We start from the raw sequence: 6,036 nt of genomic DNA, 5'->3' as shown, positions 1-6,036 counted from the left end.
CCACGGGCCGGCCCTACCTATATTTCTCAAGCCCCACAAATCAGCAGGCTTATTCAGGCCGGGCTAAAAAGCCCTTTTCTTAAATGGGCCCCAAAATCTTAGCCCAGCCCTATTAAATCCCGGGTTAGGCCAGGCCGGCCCAACGGGCCTAGCCCATATTGACGGCTCTATCAGACATCAATATCTAGCAGGTCCAATAAAAATATAACACCCTTCTCAACACGGCTAAGACAGATTGAAAAATGACAACACTCTCCCAAAGACAAAAACAAAACAACCCAAATTTGCAACAAAGACATAACGAATCATCGTAACGTCTAAGATTGAGATTTTCCTTTGCCAATTGCAATAATGTTAGTTTGAAACATTTGACTGTTCTATTTCCAGATACAAGATAGATCAAAAGTGGGATAATCTATAGGAAACAGCACTGGCAAGACAGAATCCTGTAAAATGACCCTAAAAAACCGGGAAGTTTCGTATAATCTATTTGAAGTAGCTGATAATTCACAGGATGCACTTAATAGTTCAACCAACTCTGGAACAAATGCTGCACAAAATGGCTCATTACCATGACTATGGTGTACTCATGCAACAACAGGTTGCCAATATGACTCAATCACAACAACAGTTACAACACGAAGCATTGATGATGCAGCAGAAAATGGCTATTGTGCCTTTGCAACATCAAACTGCTGTTATTTTGGCCACTTTCACTAAGTCCTTTGCTGAATTAAATGTGTAACTCAAAACAACTCAAAATTTGACTTGAGAATGACCACATTTTCTTTGATAGCAACCAAATTTACAAATTTGAAGAAAACGCATTTCCTATTCTTTTTGGGACCAGAGATATGTGTTTAATTACTATTTGCGAACACAATCATATGAAGATTACTCCCTCTATCTCAATTTATAATGCATAGGCTGGATTTTCAAGAGCCAAATAGTTTAATTTTCACCAAAAATTCAGGCATGAAGTCTTTAAAAAAATTGAAATAAAATTTATATATTTTGCAACTACAGAAAACGTACTATAAGTCACAATAATTTATCTGCAAACCATCTTCAGAGTGATCGCGTGTGAAGTGAAAGAATTGGAGTTTTTAGAGGTTGAAATATCTTAATCTATCTCTACTTTACCATTCTCAAAAAATAAAATCTTAATCTATCTCTAATAAAAAACTATTAATATCCAATTTTCATCAAGGGTCATTACCTATTCCGACAAATTCCACGAGATACTTCATCATATCAAAAAATAATCTCAGTGAAGAAATTATTTTATTTGGAAAATCGATTTGAGAGTCATTGAAATATAATTTTATCAAAATATTCGAGCATGAAAAATTTGGAACTCTTGGAGGTCTCATAAAAATAAAATACCCTTTGAAACACGACTTTATTTGACAGATTGAAAAATTACCTAATTTTTACACATTTCATTGACAGATAGGCCACTTACTATAAAATTACGTTCACGGCTCGTAACCCATAAGCCTTAGTTGTTTGTTAATAATTTGTGTTTTAAATTGAGACGACGATAGTTCAAGTAGGGAAAATAAATAACTTATTATTCAAATGTAAAATTCACAAAAAAAAAGTGATAATCAAATATACTTTTGACTATTATCTCTTAATTTTCTTTGCTCTTCATTTTTCAAAAGTTCCATATCATCAAACATCAATATCTAGCAAGTACCATAAAAATAAAACACCCTTCTCAACACGGATAAGACAAATTGAAAAATGGCAACATTTTCTCAAAGACAAAAACAAAAACAACCCAAATTTGCAACAAAGACATAACGAATCATCGTAGCGTCTAAGACTGAGAATTGTTGAATATGATCCACTACTGTAGAGATGAGAATTGAGAACCACACATGTCTATATGATAGTCATATTTACTGGGGGAGAAAATGGGTGTAAATGTGTAACACATGGATAAAATTAATAAAAAGACCAAAAAAAAACCCCAAATTTAACTTAAAGAATGATAATATTTTTCTAATAAAATACAGACAAAAAAAAGTGTGAATTAAAAAGAGAAAAAGGGCAGCCAAATTCACAATATTTTGAGACAACACTTTACGAATTATGGCATGAATTATCATCAATAATAGGAACCTAGCGTTAAGAAATTTATTTGCTAAATTATTAAAATTGATTTTGGCTTTTCTTTTTTTCAAAATTTTTGCTTGAAAAAAGTTCCACATGGTTAGACATCAATATTAATTGAATATACCATTTAAATTGATTGAATGACTTTATACAAAAAAATGACAATAGTTGAGTGACTTTTCTGTCACAGAAAAAATGACTTTTTGAATAGTTGATGATAATATGAAAAGTCAATACTTGACATCTGCTATATAAATTCTCAGTAGTCAAATTAAAGATAATGTAGTCTAGAAATTTATTGGCTTTAAGACGTAGAATCGTTGGCTATAGTCCATTACCTTAAAGATAAAAATGAGAACCAGACATGTCTGTATTAATATGTAATAACAAAACTATTATGGCCAATTTGACTAAGTCATTGGCTGATGGAGAATTGTTGGCTTTTCATTTTTTAAAAGAGCTTGAAAAAAATTCCACACCATCATTATCTAACGAAAATATAACTTGAATTGATTAAGTGACTTTATACGTGAAATGACAATAATTAAGTACCATTAAGTAATTCTTATGTAACAAAACAAAGAAAATTGACTTTTCGAATAGTTGAGTGATTATGTGAAAAATCAACTCTTGATATCCACTACATGAATTAGAGATAATGTAGCCAAGAGTTTTATTGATTTAAAACTGAAAATTATTGGATGTGATCCACTACTTAAGAGATAAGAATTGATAATCAGACATGTTTGTATCATACATTCTAAGTGATCATGACCGATGTCTCGTAACAAAACTATTTTGGCCACTTAGACTAAGTCCTTGCCTGACGGAGAAGTGTTGGCTTTTCATTTTTTTAAAAGACCTTGAAAATAATTCCACACCATCATTATCTACCGAAAATATAACTTGAATTGATTAAGTGACTTTTTACGTGAAATGACAACAATTAAATAATTTTTTCAAAACAAAAGAAAAGTGACTTTCTGAATAGTTGAGTGATTATGTGAAAAATCAACTATTGACATCTACTACATAAATTAGAGATAATGTAGCCAAGAGTTTTATTGATCTAACACTGAAAATTATTGGATATGATCCACTACTTTAGAGATAAGAATTGATAACCAGACATGTTTGTATCATACGTTAAAAGTGGTCATGTCATGACCAATGTCTAATAAAAAAACTATTTTGGCCACTTTGACTAAGTCCTTGACTAAAACAACTCAAAATTTGACTTGAGAATGACTGTTGTCCCTGATAGCAGCCAAATTTGCAAAATTTTACAGAAAACGCATTTCCTGTTGATCTTTACTTTATTTTGTTTTTCGTCTTGGGACTAGAAAAATGTTTTTAATTATTATTCATGAAAACAATCTTATGAAGCTCACCCCCTCTATCTCAATTTATAATGCATAGTTTGAATTCTCAAGAGCCAATCCTTTAATTTTTATCGTAAATTCAGGAATGAAGTCTTTAAAATTTTAAAATAAAATTTATATATTTAAAAACTACGTAAAAATTACTACAAGTCATAATAATTGATCCACAAACCAGTGGTCGCATTTAAAGGGAAAGAATTAGAGTTTTTAATATTCACAAACCATCCTCGAAGGTTGAAATATCTTAATTAATCTCTAATAAAATACTATTAATTTGCGATCCAATTTTCTTCAAGGGTCATTACCTATCCTAACAAATTCCACAAGATACTTCATATAAAAAAAATAATCTTAGTGAAGAAATTCCTTTTATATATTTGTAAATCGGTTTTAAGAGTCATTGACATTTAATTCTATCAAAAGAATCAAGCATGAGAAATTTGAAACTCTTGGAGGTCTCATAAAAATAAAATGCCCTTTGCAATATGACTTTATTAGGCAGATCGTAAAATTACCTAATTTTAACACGGTATATTGACAGATAGGCCACTTACTATAAAATAGCGTTCACTCCTCGAAACCCACAAGTGTTAGTTGTTTGTGAATAATTTGTGTTTCAAATTGAGGTGACGATAGTTCAAGTAGAAAAAAATAAATAACTTATTATTCGACTGTAATACTTGCAAAAAAGTGATATTCAAATATATTTTTGACTATTATCTCTTAATTTTCTTTGCTCTTCATTTTTCAAAAGTTTCACATCATCAGACATCAATATCTAGCAGGTCCAATAAAAATATAACACCCTTCTCAACATGGCAAAGACAGATTGAAAAATGACAACATTTTCTCAAAGACAAAAACAAAACAACCCAAATTTGCAACAAAGACATAATGAATCATCGTAACGTCTAAGATTGAGAATTGTTGGATATGGTCCACTAGAGATGAGAATTGAGAACCAGACATGTCTGTATCATACACTAAGAGTGGTCATAATCAATTTGTGATAACAAAACTGTTTTGGCCACTTTGATTAAGTCCTTGCTTGAATTAGACCTCTAACACAAAACAATCCAAAATTTGACAAGAGAATGACAACATTTTTTTCTCCGATAGCAGCCAAAGTAGCAAATTTGGAAAAAACGCGTTTCCTGTTGGTCTTTAATTAGAATAAGTTATGTACAATATCAAATCCTATGAATCCAAAACAATAAACTCAAAATATGATGATGGTTTCTAGCAAAGCATTCTCTTCGCTTCAGTTTTTCACTCTTTTGTACCTCTTTACAGTTACTTTTGCTTCCACTGATGAAGCAACTGCCCTCTTGAAATGGAAAGCAACTTTCAAGAACCAGAATAATTCCTTATTGGCTTCATGGACGCCAAGTTTTAATGCATGCACGGACTGGTATGGAGTTATATGCTTTAATGGGAGGGTAAACACGTTGAATATTACAGATTCTAGTGTCATTGGTACACTCTATGCTTTTCCGTTTTCATTCCTCCCTTTTCTTGAAAATCTTGATCTTAGAATGAACAATTTCTCGGGCACCATTCCGCCTGAGATTGGTAATCTCACTAATCTCGTCTTTCTTAACTTGAACATCAATCAGTTTTCAGGAACAATCACACAGCAAATCGGCTCACTAACCAAGCTTCAGATCCTCCGTATAAATAAAAACCATTTAAATGGCTCTATTCCAGGAGAAATAGGTTACCTAAGGTCTCTTACTAAGCTATCTTTGGGTAGGAACTTTCTTACTGGTTCTATTCCTGCTTCATTGAGGAACGAGTACTAACTCTCTTAGTGGCTATATTCCTGCATCATTGGGGAATTTGAGCAACTTGTCTCATTTGGATCTTTATGATAATCAGCTTTCTGGCTCTATTCCTGAAGAAATAGGTTACCTAAGGTCTCTTAGTGAACTAGATTTAAGTAGTAACTCTCTAAATGGTTCTATTCCTGCTTCATTGGGGAATTTGAACAACTTGACTTATTTGTATCTTTCTGATAATCACATTTCAGGCTCTATTCCTGAGGAAATAGGTTACCTACGGTCTCTTAGTGAACTAGATTTAAGTAATAACTCTCTAAATGGTTCTATTCCTGCTTCAATGGGGAATTTGAACAACTTGTCTTTTTTGTTTCTTTATCAAAATAAACTTTCTGGCTCTATTCCTCAAGAAATAGGTTACCTACGGTCTCTTAGTGAACTAGATTTAAGTTATAACTCTGTAAATGGCTCTATTCCTGAAGAAATAGGTTACCTAAGGTCTCTTAATGTCCTACATTTGAGTACTAACTCTCTTAGCTCTTAATGGCTATATTCCTGCATCATTGGGGAATTTGAGCAACTTGTCTCATTTGGATCTTTATAATAATCACCTTTCCGGCTCAATTCCTAAAGAAATAGGTTACCTAAGGTCTCTTAATATCCTACAATTGAGTAATAACTCACTTAATGGCTCTATTCCTGAATTTAAGCAACTTGATAGGTTTGTATCTTTATAATAATCAGCTTTCTGG

General features: G+C 32.1%; 1 pseudogene; it reads left to right on the top strand.

Annotated features, from left to right (window-relative positions):
• The first annotated feature begins 4,732 nt into the window (after positions 1-4,732).
• Positions 4,733-6,036, top strand: part of LOC102585377 (probable leucine-rich repeat receptor-like protein kinase At1g35710) — a 6,321-nt pseudogene continuing 5,017 nt past the window's right edge.

Source organism: Solanum tuberosum, unplaced genomic scaffold (genome assembly GCF_000226075.1).
Source record: "Solanum tuberosum cultivar DM 1-3 516 R44 unplaced genomic scaffold, SolTub_3.0 scf00800, whole genome shotgun sequence".
Classification (NCBI taxonomy): domain Eukaryota; kingdom Viridiplantae; phylum Streptophyta; class Magnoliopsida; order Solanales; family Solanaceae; genus Solanum; species Solanum tuberosum.
This window is presented reverse-complemented; position numbering and strand designations above follow the sequence as displayed.